Raw genomic sequence first — 15,249 nt, 5'->3', positions numbered from 1 at the left:
ATTTTATGGCAAGTTTCAGCAGCTGAAAATATTTGCATCTGATTTATAAAGTTTTGCAAATGGCTGTAAACCTGAGACAGAGCCTAACGATGGTGGCACTGCCTGCCATGCTGTTACAATTAGAGCTTGGCCCACGCCAAGCCCCTGGCATGGAATGACCTGAACTTTGGAGCTCAGGATGTGTTTCCAGGGGCCAAATCAAACCTCGAGGCCCTACCACCCCTGAAACGCCGAGATTTCTGGATCTGCCTCAAAATTTCCTAGCCAGGACCCATTTCCAATAATTAGGAGCGTTGTCTTTAAATATCAGTGGAAGTCATGATGGTTTATCATTTGCAGCTGGACATGCATGAGTGCCCTTCTCACTGGTCTGGTGCTCCCAAAGAACAGATAATTAAGGACAAGGAAAACAGACTGGGAGCAAGAGCCAAATGAAATGTCCAAATGCAAACCGTGCAGTAATTGCAATGGTAACAGTGGTGATGACAGCAACAATCATTTCGAGCCTAGCAGCTTTGTTTATAAAAATGTTAGCAAAAGGTGCAGAGCTGGAAACAAATAACTTTACCTCAGCCCTTTTATTGCAAAAACATAATAAAGTGCAAGCCAAGGAGTAAATTCATTGCAAGTCATATTAAAGGTTTTGGACCAAAGTGAAGCTGTTACAAACTACATCTGTAAAAATTGTGTAATTATTATGGGTGGGTAAAATCTGGCAAGAATTATTTTCTTAAGTAAAGCGTAAAAGAGAACAGATGTGCTGTAACTGACACATTTATTTTTTGCCAGTTTCACTAATTCTGGACAAAAAGTTGCTCTCATTTATCATATTATTCAATGGATTTCAAATTAGCTAGGCAATGGTGACTTTTTACACTGTCCCAGTTTTAATGCCTGAGAAAAGAAGGGGGGTGGGGAAGGCTGTCTCACTGAAAGAAAATTAATTTGTTTTATTGGGCACTGAAAAGCCAAGCCTTTTGTCAAACAGAGAAGCAAACATATATTTGGAGGGAGAGCTAGGTCACTAGTTAAATGTCAAGGTCTGCTAAAATCAAAAGGTAGGAGGGGTGGGTGACAATGAAATCTAAGTAGAAAACCATAAATGTAAAGAAACACCACGATTTCAGGGCTGGGGTGGAATGAGAAAAATGGCCAAAGACAAAGATAGGCAGCCTGGGTCTGGAAGTAATTACGGCCAAGTGAAGACAACTGAATTCCATATTACTTTGGTGGATGTCTGTAAAGGCAGTTTGGGGAGGTATTTTGGTAAGGTTTACTTTTTGGAGCTTAGCAACATAAATTTGTTGTCACTGAACTATTAAATAAAATAGACACATGTTGGCAAAGAGTGCACAGCCGAGGGATGGAACTGATTAAGGGACAGCCTATGAAATAATAGCTTAAATGGGCCCACTGCAGGATTTTAATATCCCATGACAACACTCAATTGTCAAATTCTGCTGGAGTGTCCAGGATGCTACTAAAATTAAGCCAGAAATTCCTAGATTTATTCTATTTTTTTTACAGCTAAGAACAGGAAATGCCAGTAAGCTGTGAGAATCGGAGCAAGAAACAAGAAACTGGGAAGAAAAGAGGATGGTCTAAAATTTTATGAGATTTCTGCCATTAAATCTATAACAAATGTCTTTCACCTACACACGATAAAGAGGCAATGTGGGATTTTAATTGGACTTTTGGCTTTTCTTCATTTGATTTAAACCTAGGTAGAATTTCAAACAATAACACTGGAACACCTGGTTAACACGTTAGATGATATGTATAGTTGTAAATTGTGGTTTTAATAGGTGCTCACTGGGGGATTGCAAAGGGTCCCATTGTTCAGCTTGGCAGATATTAAAAAAAGTTCATGAACTACTGGGATTTAAAACCCACTCACATGATTTTAATATTACCCCAGTAATGTAATTTGATAATTTGGCCAAACTTGTGGCCAATTTGTGGACAGAGAATCCGATGGTCACGTTACGTGATTAAAGCACCCTGATACAGGACCAAGCACAAGGCCTGGTTTAATTTATTGCAACAGGCCAAGCTGGAGAACAGCACCAGTGACTGAAATCTGATAATCATCATATTACATGGATATAATCAAAGAAATGCCCAGAGGAAACCTGCTGCCAAGAAAAAACAGCCCAGGAACACTCAGCACATTTCTCCACTGCAGGAACCACCTGAGTAAACTTTTTTGGCAAGGGAGCTTCCTCTTCCTTCCTGGTTCAAGAACTCATCAGGCTTAAAAGACACCAATCACTTGAAATTATGGGTTTTTTTAAGCCTTTAAGAGACTTTGGTCTATTTATGCCATCTGAGTTTCCATTCTGACTTTAGTCCTTCTTCATAAACTTCAGAAGAAAGAAGACTGCTAAAGAGGAAGTTGTTGGAGGTTGTTTGGATGAGGAGACCACTTTTTAAGGAAATCTCACCTCATCCCTCCTTCCTGCCCTGTGTTTCACTTTGCAGAGAGGTTCTCCAGTGTGTGAGCTTGGGATGATTTATCCTGCCCAAGCCCTTGGGGCCCAGCTGGCTGACTGTCCTCAAATGATTGAGCAAATCAAGGGGACATCCAACACAGGGTGTCATCAGCTGGTTCAGAGCACCAGGGGACCATGAAACGCAGCATGGATGGTGGGGTTGAGCACCATGGTTGGTGGTGGTGCTGAGCCTCCTGCCAGGGCCAAGTGTGGGGCTGTGTCCCATCCTGGGGTGGTTCTGTTGGACATCCTCTGCTGGCTGAGGGTGGTGCTGAAGCAAACTCACCACAGCTGATTCCCCATCCTGCTCTGCCCTGCCTGCTGCCCGAAGGATCTCCTACTCCAGAGCAGCTCAGCCTTTGAACTTGCCTCTGCTCCCAGGTGAAACATCAAAGTTAAAAATTGAACTGCAGAGTCACAGAATCACAGAACAGTTTGAGTTGGAAGGGACCCAGAAGGATCATCAAGTCCAGCTCTTAAATGAATGGGCCATGCAGGGATCAAACCCACAACTTTGGTGTTATCAGCACCATGCTCTGACCAACTGAGATCATCTCAGGGTCTGACAGTCAATATTTCCCCCTTCCTTCTAGAGCTGATGCTGAAGAGATCTTGGGAAGACTTACAAATGTTCAGAAATAGGTTTTTTTGTTTGTTTGTTTGTTTTGGGTTTTTTTGCTTGTTTGTTTCTTAGTTTGTTTTTCCCTTGAGTACTGTATCCTCCCATGTACAGCAGCAAAGTTTTTCTCTGCTTTTCACTTGCTGGAATGTCTGTTCATGCTCTTCCAGCTCCAGCTCCCTGCCCTGCTCCCTTTGTTCCACCTCTGCTTTCATTTGACTGGATATTTGTTTCTACGCATCTTTGCTGAGTTTCTTGAGCGAGTTCAAACAACAAAAAACTTTTCCCACATCTCCATTTCTCTGTACATTCCTGTAATTGTACACCTTGGTTTTCTCCTCCTCTTCCCACTCAGAAATCTTTCATAGATAACAAGACCTCCCCCAGGCCCTGATTCAGCAGAGCACTTAAGCATGTGCTTAACTTTAAATACCTTTGTAAAAGCTTTTGCTGAATCAGGATCTTAACATTTCTCATCTAACTGCTGTTCTCCCATGGTTATTTCAGTATTTGCTTACAGGAAAATCGGAGCAGAGTCCATGGATGATGTCAGCAGATTTTTGCCCCATCCAGCTGAAGCATTTAGATGCACTCAGCACAAGAGTGTGGATAAGGACATGCAGCAGGTAATCTGATGCCCACCAGGCTCTGTTCCACGGGTTTTATCTGTAAAAAAGTTTTGAATACTCCCACTATCGAGTCAGTTCCACCAATAGCTTGTAGCAGTGAGGATGACAAACCTCCCAGGCATGTAAAGATGAGTAGGATTTCATCTCAGTTTCCAGTAAGAAATTTATAACCAAATACCAGCCAAATTCAATCACTTGGTTTTTACAAACTTACTTCAAAAGGCTGAGATTCAATGGATAAAGATCTGTATTTTTTCCCCTCATAGTTGCTAAGTACAGTTGTTTTTAAAAAAGACTCAATTGTCTTTAATAAACTGTTGTTACATTAATGTTTAATTCTGTTTGCCAGGAGGCAGCGGGGTGATGAGTCTGTAATTTATTTTAAAAGATATCCTGGACCAGTGCAAATATGACTGTAATTATTCATTGCAGCCGCAGCCAGCTGTCGTCCACACCAACCCTGCCAACCACTTCCTTTGGAATATATTTTATATACTCTGTTTATACACAGCACCTTTTACTTTCAAAGTGCATCTACATCAAAAGTTTTTTGAGCTGCAAAGTTGAGTTGCAGACCTGGTCTGTGGCTCTGGTCTGCTGGGGGTTGGAATGAGATGATCTTTAAGATCCCTTACAACCCAAACCATTGTGTGTTTCTATCACAACAGGACCATTATATTTAGTATTATATTTTAATATTCCTGCTCCACCATGGTTTCCCACTCTCCTTTCTCTGCTCAAGGACTCAAGGGCTCAGAGGAAACTGAGAATAGAGAATTTTTGGAGAAAACCTTTGATGTCTGTGAGCAAACCTGGCAGTGGGAGGAGCTCGTGGGGCTCTGTGTGATCAGACCTCAGAAACAGGGCAAACACAAAGGACCCAAATGATATTGGAAGATTTTATTTTTTTTTTTCTCCAATATGCAATCAAGTTATGGGGCAGCTCTAACATTTTTTTTCCCCTGCAGTAGCTTGATGATTTGTAAATTATTTCTTGAAGTTTTTTTCTTTTTTTCCAGTCTCAGACAGGAGAGGAAGTTGTTTTCTAAAGGGTCATGTCATACAAAAAAAAAGAGAACAGACACCCTCTTATAGGTTCTAGTACCTGTCTGTGTTGAATGTTGGTTGAATTGGGGGAAAATTGTAAATACATATAAAAATCTTTTTGCAAGTCCCTCTTTTGCTTTGATGTGTAATGTGAAATGGGTAATAGCAAGGCTGTGAGTATTTGGGGTTCATTAAACCACTGTTATCACAATGTGATGTAACTTTATCTCAAGAATTTTACACCTCCTTCTTTCTTTTCATGAAGTCTTAAGGTTTTCATGGACTAGAATTGATTTTCTTTATTTTTGAAAATTGCTTGACAAGTTCAAAATTTAAATATAAATAAATTATAATGAACAGAAGAAGGTGATCTCTCCCAAATACTAAGGAAATTTGGGATTAGACTGGAATGTGCTATTCAACACCACAGGTCATTGTCCGGCACTGAGCTTTGAACAGAAGTTTAGAAAAATAAACAAATTCCTCCTTGTATGCTGAAGGCTCAACACTGACCTAACGACTCCATGGGAAGCTGGGGTCATCCTGAGAAATTCCCAGGAATTAGCGTTTGTGTTTGTATGGATGTGAGGAGATCAGATGTGTGTGAGATCAGATCTGTGTGCTGCAGAGCACGCTGGACTAAATGCAAGACTGACCCTGGTAGCTTGAAGAAGTCACTGAGAAAAGGTTTTTCCAAGGATCTTGAGCGCTAAGAACAGGAGTGGAAGGATCCAAACTATTTTAATGCAATACACTTTCTGTTTATACCAAAAAAAGGTATGGAGAAAAATCTGGCCTTCCAAGAGATCCAAACCAAAGTGATCTCAGGAAGATCCAATGCAACATGGGACATCTCATTGAGTCCTGACTGGCCCCATGGAGAAGGACACACAAATGTCCATTTTCCTGGGTCCCCCATTGCACAATCCGAGCACACAGTGCTGGAAGACAGCAGGGTCTCTGAAGGCCCAGCCTGAAATCTTTAGCAAACCCCATGTGTCTTTCATTCATTTCAATAGGAAACGTCGTGGGACTCGGGAGATTCCATTCATTTTTTCCAGCAGTTGTGCTGAACGTGTCTGATTAAACCCTGCAAAGGAAGTTCCCTCTTCACAGCAAACCACGCAATTTAATACTTCTCAGGCAGTGTTTAGAGAAGAGGTTTAATTGGGACATTCCTTATTGTGGGTAATGCTGGGTTATTTTTTACGATTTGTGAGGAAGGACACGCTGTGAAGCCGTGTAAACATCGTGTGTTTGGCTGCTGAACACCAGTAAACAGCGGCGGAACGGCGCTATCAGATGTTCAATTTAAACACATACCCGGCTACCTCTCCTCCTCTAAATCAACAGTTTCCCTCCAGAGTGATGTCAATAGACTGCTGCACATGGTACTTTCTTTTTTTTAATAATATCTTCATTTTAATGTGGATATTGCCTTTTCACCTGGGAGCAGGGCTCTATTGAAATTCTAATGGGAGAGCGTATTCTTTAACATGAGAATACCGAGGGCCTGCGTAGACGCGGCGCGGAATGAGAGATGGAGCATTAACTGATTTTTCTCCCTCCAGAAGAGGGGCCTATGTGGGTCACATTGCAGGGTTTTTCCCTTCCTCTTTGCCTTTAGTTTCATAGCAACAATAATTTTAAACTTTATATGCAGCGGAAGAAAAAGGAATCCAAACGCACCTGAATTACTGTACTGTACAAGGGAATTTAATTAAGAATATACACATTAGAATTTCAGTGGGAGCGCCTATTTAATGTTACTTTATTAAGCCTTCTATCAAACCCTTTTTTATGTATATCAGTTGATATACAATTAATCTGCTCTCTTGTGAGAAAAAAATAGCACCTGAGGTGGATGAAAAGTGTCAGATTATAATAATTATAAGCAGCTGTTCACTTGGAATCACCTCTGGCCTACATGGGGGATGCTGTGAGCTACCACTTCTCACAACAGACCACCTCATTAGACTTGACCTTCCCAGCTGGGTATTTCATTTGTGTTTTTTTAATGGGTTTGTATACTGCAAATCACAACCCCTCGCCAAGGCTGGCTCTTTGTTGCTGTAACAAAAGGGAGCAATGCAACTTTCCAAAAAAACCTCTGCTCCTGTACGTCGGTGCAATGCCATGGGTGGAGTGGGTGACTCCCCAGTATGGGGCTGGTGATGCAGAGGATATCAACATCTTGCTTGGGGTAAATGTTTTTTTCCCAGTTTCCAGGTAGTTCTGTCCTTCTCAGTCTTCCAAGGTTGAAAAAATAAATGGTTTGGTAGTTCCTCAGCATTCCAAACTCCAGTGTCAACCAGCGCTGAGGTGTATCTGTGGTGGAAAACCTCCTATTCCAGGCAGCGAGAGGAAAACCTGCATTCCAGTTTGGCCCGTGGACCAAAGAAAAAGCAGCAATCTGGTCTGTGGACCAAACTGGAGACCAGCTCCAGGCAAAATTTATCAGGGCACGTTTCCACGTGGAAATATACAGGGAGACAGAGCATTCTCACTGACGCATTCCGCGCCACATATATTTGTGCACATGTACATATAAAATTAAGAGATTAAAAAAGCTTCTGAACAATATATCTGGTTTCTTTTCCCCTTCCATTTATGTTTGTAATAAACTCACTCTCATACAATTAGCCTCAATTGTTTTTATATCTTCTGAGGCAATAATATAGGCAGCCTGGGGAATACAGTAGTAATCCGTATACCTGTGTTCATTTACCCAAATCACTATGGTTACAGCCAGGGCAAATTGTTTACTGTGAGAATCTTTGGAGCCCCTTTCCAGATACTAATGACCTTTCTGTTCATCCAATAACATCAACAAACCAGGGAGGCTGCCCACACCATTAAAGCCAATTGCCTCTCAAGTTACTGAGGGAGTTGTGCTTTTCCTCATTTATTTTCTCTCATCTGATGTAACTCACATGCCACTTTCTTGTCTTTAAAGAAGGGGAAAAACTGTGGATTATTGATTTGCTTCTGAACAGAAGACCAACCTAAAAGCCCCAATGAATTGTCACTCATTATTGAAATTACTGAACACTAATTAAACTGGCAGCTCAAATCCCAGCAGGCCACACTCATCTGAAGCTGAAATTCAGACACTTGGACAGTGGAAGAGAGAAAGCGTTAGCAACCACCAGGATTGTAATAAGCTTTGCATTAATTTTTGTTTCTTAAAGGCACATGCAAGGTTTGCCAGAGCACTGGCAATGTGCTACCTGGGCTGAGGTTAGGCTCACAAGGCGTTTTTTCTGGTTTCCTTCCAGGAGGCATCATTTCAAATGGGAATCCTACAGTTCCCAAATAATGCTCCTCATGCTACAAACCACGGGGCAGCACTGGAGTGTTGTAACATGATGCAGAGCCTGACTTTGGTGATGCTGACAGAGAGCTGAGCATTTAAATCAAGTGGCTGAGAGGAAACTGAGTCAGACAATGCAGAGCCACAAGCCCTCAGTGCTGCCTGAGCAATAATAAATGCTAAAGATCATCTCGAATTCATAGAGCCCAATTTATAGAGAAACATCTTTGGCCCATTTTCACAGGATGTTCAAACTCCATATAAATTATGCATGCCCATGGTTAATCAACCTCAATTTTTTTTTTCCTTGCCTGAGAAGTAACCCTTCATTTGTTCAACTTCAAAGAGGGCAGAACAAGCGTGGAGAGGGCTGGGCTAAGTATTCAATTTGCACTCTGCATTTATGAACAAGACCTTAGTGCTGGTACTGAGGGGAGTGGAGGAGAGAACTGGCCTCAGTCATCCTATAGATCCCTCTTGGCTTTATAGCCCATGTTATACAGTCCCAAAAAGGTGGCAAAACACCACACCACAGCCTCTCATGAAAAATGCTGGATCTTGGAAAGTTCTAATCTGTTTTTTGGAGTTAGGGCTGTCAGAAGGATCCACCCAGATCCAGAAAGGCATAGAGAGTGCCCTTTATAAATATGGCTTCCCAGGCATGTTCATCTCGTGCCAGAATTGGTTCGGAATAAATGGCAAAACAATTTTCCCTCTTCTCTCTCTATACACATTTCCTCTAAATTTCCCAGCAGCTGGTCCTTGGGACACGACTGGCAGAAGGTTTCTGAGAGAAAGCTGGAGAGAGAAATCTTTTAGGCAAATATCACTCTGGATGAAACACTTTGCATGTTCCTGAGAGGAGCAGGGCCCTTTTTCATCTGACAGCCACAAAAACTGAACCTTGCTGCCAATGCTGGAGGCTGGAATTGTTTTAAGAGTTTTGCAGGGAGCAGATCTGTGTGGTGTAGGCACCGTGAGGTCCTTCCAGCAGCAGAGAGTTTTGGAAAGTTTAAGGAAAATTATTAATTATTTAATTCCGCTAATAAAAAATTAATTGAATTTTAGAACAAAAGAACGTGCAAACATCACCCTTCTATATTTAGGCGTGGAAACGAAGCTGTGGGTGGTGGCTTAGAAAAGAAAGGAATGAAAATGCAAATGCCCCATTATATTCTGCTGAAGTGTGAGCTGATAGCATCTCTTGTGCCTTCGAGTTCATCCCACGTCAACAGCAGGAAACCTGAGGGGATGGAAGCAGCACTGGCCTTATGTGGGACACCCCTGGATGGGATTCACTGTCCACCCCTGTTTGATGTCCACTGCCACAGGGCAGTGCAAACCCAAAGGCACCCGTTTAACAAGGATGCCTTGGACAGAATGGGGGTTTTAAATGAAGTCTGGATATCTGGGATCTTTAGGGAAAAACTTTAGGGTTTTGTACCAAGCTGCATTTCTGTGTAACCTCGGCAATGAAGAGGATTGGGATGGTGGTGAGTGGTGGGGAGCACCTGAACCATGCAGATTATCCCTACCCAGCATTGCAGAGCTCAGGGAGTGTTTGGACAATGCTCTCAGGCACTTGGTGTGATTCTGGGGATACCCTGTGCAGGGCCAGGAGCTGAACTCTGTAATCCTTGTGGAACCCTTCCACCTCAGGATGTTCTGTGATTCCACACTGCTTCTGGACCCAATCCTGCAAGGAATCCAGATATTCCACATCCCAAACACCACTTCGTTTTGAGCACCTGAGCACCCCAGAGATGTGTTCAGAGCTCTGGGCCAGCCTGAGCCACACGTGGGCACCAGGAGGGACCTTCTCAGGGGCAGCTTCTTGCAGCAAAAGGAGCCAATTAACAATTGCATATCTAACAGCTTCCTAAACCTGCGCTGAGTCTTTAAAATCGAGCTCACCCTGCACTTTTCCTGAGTGCTGAGGTGAATTCTGACCCCTGCAGTGGCACCCAGACAGAGGGGAGCATTTCTGGTGGCTCTGCTGGGGCTCTTAAGTGCTGCCACTTTATTGTCCTGGCGGGGGGAACAGTTTAACAAGGCTGCTACCAGCAAACAGCACAATATTTCCAGGCAGCTCTTCTGCAAGTCACGGTCAAGAGGAAAATAATTTCCATATGCTGGCCTTGTGTCTTGATTTTTATAGGGGTCAGAGGGATATTTATTCCCCAGAGTGATGCTTAGTTTTCCTAAAAAAATAAAAGTCATACTCCATATTCTTTTAAAACCTCGGAGTAAACCAAGAATTGGGATTTTAAGTAAAAATTAGGACAAATTTATATTTATTTATTTTAAAATATCCTCTGTAGCTTTACAATAAATGGTTAGAGCACAATGCAATCCTCCTCCATACACGAAGCATCTTTTTAATATGCCCTATCATGAAATTAATTGGACATTAAATAGCAGGAGAAAGACATATAATAAAACCTGCAGTTATCACAGTTCCCAGTGTGACAATACCCAAAGGTTTGAAGGTTTAGTTAAGCTCCAAAAGTTTAAATACTTTTCCAAACCTCGTTGGGTTAGAAACAAGCAGGCTTTCTCATCAGGATTCCCAGTATTCCTGGGTTTGGCCGTGGCTAGGCAGACTGTCAGAAAAGCCTTTGTTACAAACCTCCACTAATCCCACTTGTGTCAAAAATGAGGAAATGCAGTGCTGGTGCACCAGCAGCACAGAGAGGGAAGTTAATCATTTGGATTTTTCAGAAAAAAAAAAAAAAAAAGGAAGAAACGGGGTTTGGAATTATTCCTATCCAAAATGTTCCCCTGTCCTGATTAGACTTCAGAAGAAAAAGATTAAGAAATCATATTTGAGAAACTGGGAAAGCTCTGTCCAAAGCTTAGGCATGCCAGCTGTGACTGAAGACTTGAAAATCTTGAGCAGAAAGTGTCTTTTTCTGCAAGAATCAAAGCTTCTTAAGTTCATCTTTTTTTAAGGCTCTTTGGACAGCTCTAATTGGGTTCCTGTGTGTGCAAAACAAGCAAGTCGAAAGTGTAACACGATGCTGAAATTATTCCAGAGGCCTCTTGGAAATCAAACCTGGATACCCTAATTTCCTTGCAGAACCCATGCCTTGGCTGTCTTGTGCCTTCCAGAAATCCAGGCTGCCTTCCATCCTGCAGGGGTGTTGGATGTATACAAAGTGTTGGGAGATCACACATCCAGGATGCCCAGAAAGCAAAAATCCAGCAGACAAAAAGGACTGATCACCAAAATCTCTGTGGTAGCCAGGCCACCTCTCAAAAAAGTAAAACATCCCACACAGAAATGCTCTGTTAAAAAAAAAAAAAATATTTTATTAATTTTATTTTATTTTATTTTATTTTTATCAAACCCCAGATTTTGAAAAACAAGTAGATGCTTAAAATAGTTGAAAACCTAATCTGTCCTGAAAAAAAAGATCTTCACAAGAGAGAAAAACCCTCAATTTTTGTGTTATTCTTTGGAGGTTTTGCATCTGGGTGTTCCTAACATTTCCAAAGTTTTCTGAGACCAGGCTGGGAGCAAAACCTTTCCTTGGAGACCATCGCAGTTGTGCGACAATATGGCTCTTCCCTGACTTTATTTTTGACTTCCTGGGAGAATTAAACAGATTGAAATGTACTGAGTTTGGGAGTGAAGGGAGAAAAAATGTCTTAATTAACTGCCCGGAGAGCCCAATTCCAAGCTGGATTGGCATCCAGTGTCATCTCCAGCAGGACTTCTGTTGTCCAGAGGCAAATAAAAGGTGTAGCAAAGGCATAAAAACCTTTTCAGATCCCATTTTCCAGAGCTGATAAAGAGTGGCATCAGCAAATTTTTCTTTTCTTGCGTTTCAGGGGAATGACGTGGATTTTTATCCCCCTCAGAACAGATATCTGAGGATAACACTGAATTTTCTGACAAGCAATCTGATCCAGTGGTTGACACTCCTGTCCATGGCAGGGGTTTGGAATGAAATGATCTGTAAGGTCCTTTCCAACCCAAGGCATTCCATGATTCCACAAAATTCCAGTGAAATCATCACACGCTGGGAAGAAGTCTGCAAGACTGAAAACTTGGGGCTGAGCTGTGCAGCTGAATGCTAAAGACTCCCAGAATTTAAACTCAGATTTAATATTAAGCAAAAGACTAAGCCAGTGGTGACAAAGCCTGGAGTCCCAGACCAAATAAGAAATCATGCTTGGAAGAATGTTAAAAGTACTGTAAATGTCCAAATTCCCTTTTTGGGGAATATATATGTGCTTAGCCCCAAACTGTTTCAAATGCTTTGATCCCTCTATTTTGATTTTTTTCAGTGCCTTTTTCTAGACAAGAGGTGTCAGGCAAGGACCACCTCAAAAGCCAGCCTGGTTTGACTCAAAGGAAGGTCCTGGTGTTAAATAAAGGAGAACCTCTCATTCCAGCTGAACAAAAGGAATTGCCAAGGACTTGCCAATCCGGGAGCAGAATTGAGAAGATTAATTTTAAATGCTCCTCCAGCTACTTCTTAAAACTGGTTTGGCTTGAGCCTGAAGAGGCAGCTATTTAAGCACTTGAAAGAGACTAAAGGCTCAAGTCTAATCTCGACTACTCAAATGCAGATCACCAGGTATCTCAAAAAATCCATGATTGGACTTGCACATGCATGCCCAGGAGTACATTTTCCAAGACACACAGAGATGCAAACCCACGGATTAGAGATTAGAAATGAGCTGCCACTGTTGAACTCAAATTTATGTGTTTTGTTTCTTTTTTTTTTCCCCCATCATGACCTTCCGAAGGAATTTAATTGTTTGATTTCAGTGTTGTGGAAGACACTGCATTTCAAAATGTTTGGTGAAATCCCACGCATGTTAATTCTTAAAAATAACTCTTTCAGTTGTTATTGCAATTGATTGATTTTTCTCTGACTCTACAAATATATGTTGGAGCTTAGGAATTTAGAGCACTAGTGAGATCTATCAGGGCTCTGCTGGAAAATTTGACCAGCATTCATTAGGAAAGGTGGGAAAGGTGGATATCTCTGAGCTGAAGGCAGTTTCTCCACACAGCTCCAATAGTCCCCTTATCACTGATACATTAAAAAATTAATATATAATGTGAAACCTTGGTCTGGTTAATACCAGAATTGAGATTTGGATCATTCGGAGATTAAAAAAAGAGCTTTTCCACCTCAGAGTGATGAATGAATCATCATTGCTGTTTAGGAACTCTAAGTGAATAAATCTTCCAGAATGCCCATGAAAATCTATTTTCACCAGTTGCTGTGCTATTCCACCATGCCAAGAGCAGTTCAGTCAGATGACCCACAAGTGGAATCCATTCTACCCCTGGTGCATCTTAAAATATCCCAACTTCCTGGAGCTCTCTGGAGCCTGGATCCCCTTTGGCCAGGAGAGCTTCCCCCTGGCAGGGCTGGGATGTTCCTTGCCCAGCACTAACAACATCAATCCTCCTGGCTCCTGTCCCACCCCCTGCAAGGGCTGGGCACAAGAAGTTGTTCTCCCAGAAATGGCACCACCTGGGCATGAGCTGGCACAGCCCTGGAATGCCAGCCACGGGAATTACCCACTTGCAGGACATGAAAATTTGAGACAAACTCTTGTTGTAGATAGAGACGACTTCAGGTGAATGTCTAATTCCTGCAATCTACTTGCTGAGCTCTTTTGGGGGGTCCTGGACAGCTTGGATTCCTCCTTCTCCATCCGCTCCTCTCCTCTTTCTTCCTCATTTAGATCAAGAGCTGAGTGAGGGCAGGCAGAACCATGAAATTGGAAGATCTCCCACTCCTCAAGCACCAGCAAATGTGGCTGAGCCTCAGTGATTTATTGCAGCAGCAGAGTCGTGTCATTGTTAGGGGGTGGTAACCATTTAAAACCCCCATTTTCATATAGCTTATCCATAAAAATTCACTCCAGGATGGAGATATTCCCAGCAAAGCAATAGTTTCCATGAGTGGGGAGAAAAAAATATTTTCCTCACAATGTTTTCAGAAGTTTCATGTCTTTCTGCAGGAGGTTTTTTGACTCGTCCACTTTGGCTTGTGTGTTTTGCCATGAAGGTTTCATTAAAAGGGATTTAAATAGAAAAAAAAATATCATGTAAATATCAGAATGAAAGCTGAATTTAAATATATAATTATTAATAATAAGAATGTTCCAAAATTTTAAGAGTTGAGAACATTTTCTGATTGTGTCTATGCAAATTTGCATTTTGCCTTGCTTTTCAAATGAAGTGACACTGCTCCAATTCCACGTTGACTGAAATCTGTATAAAACCCTCAGCAAGTGCTTTCCCAAGGATATTTCTCTGCATGATGCTCCAGTCTGACCTGGGAATGGTCTCGGAAATCCAGAGCCTCACTCTAGTCTGATAGATAACGCCATAGGGCTACATTAGTCCTCAGGCTCTGAGAAAGACGTAGCATTCCATCTGTTTCCTGAATTATCCCAGAGCCAGATGAAATCCAGCCCTTTGTGGCCTCTCTTCTCTAGTGGGGATAATAGGCATGGTTCAGTACATCCTGGTTTGTGCTGATTCAGATTCCTTGAGTGAGGCTGGGAAGGGGAAAAAAAGACAATTTCTACCCAAATGCTGCTTTTGCTCACCTGTTTCCTCCTCCCCCAAAATAAAAGACAGTGGTAGAAAATCAGTTCTGTCACTTCCTTGTTAGAGAGGTGATAAAGTCCTTCATAGACAGTTCATAGTGTGATCATCAGATAATTAAAATGATATAAATATTGCCTGCACACCCAAATTTTGGGAGGTTATCCAGTCTCCCTTCTACTCCTAGCACCATATTACTCATATGATCCACATAATCAAAGTTATTGCAACAAAAGTGTGTAATTTTTATAAATAATTAACATGTTCTGAATGCCTTGTGAATAATACATTGATAATATCATTTATCCCGAACAGAGTGTTTATCATCTGCATTAGAGGAGCCCCAAATTTGGATTTGAAAACTAATCCCTCCTCATCTTGCCAGGCTGTGTAATGAGAAGAGGTCTTGGGCATTTCCTCTGTCAGCAAAGCATCTGAACCCACTAGGGTTTAAGCAAAAAGCCAACGGAAGAGTTAGCTTAAAAATAATATCTAAACAAAATTTTTTTTAATAGAAAGACATGGATTGGAAGAAGGGACTCAGGAATGTTATAACTTCATTTTTG

This window comes from Lichenostomus cassidix, chromosome 6, assembly GCF_008360975.1.
Source record: "Lichenostomus cassidix isolate B80296 chromosome 6, HeHo_3.0, whole genome shotgun sequence".
Lineage (NCBI taxonomy): Eukaryota > Metazoa > Chordata > Aves > Passeriformes > Meliphagidae > Lichenostomus > Lichenostomus cassidix.
This window is presented reverse-complemented; position numbering follows the sequence as displayed.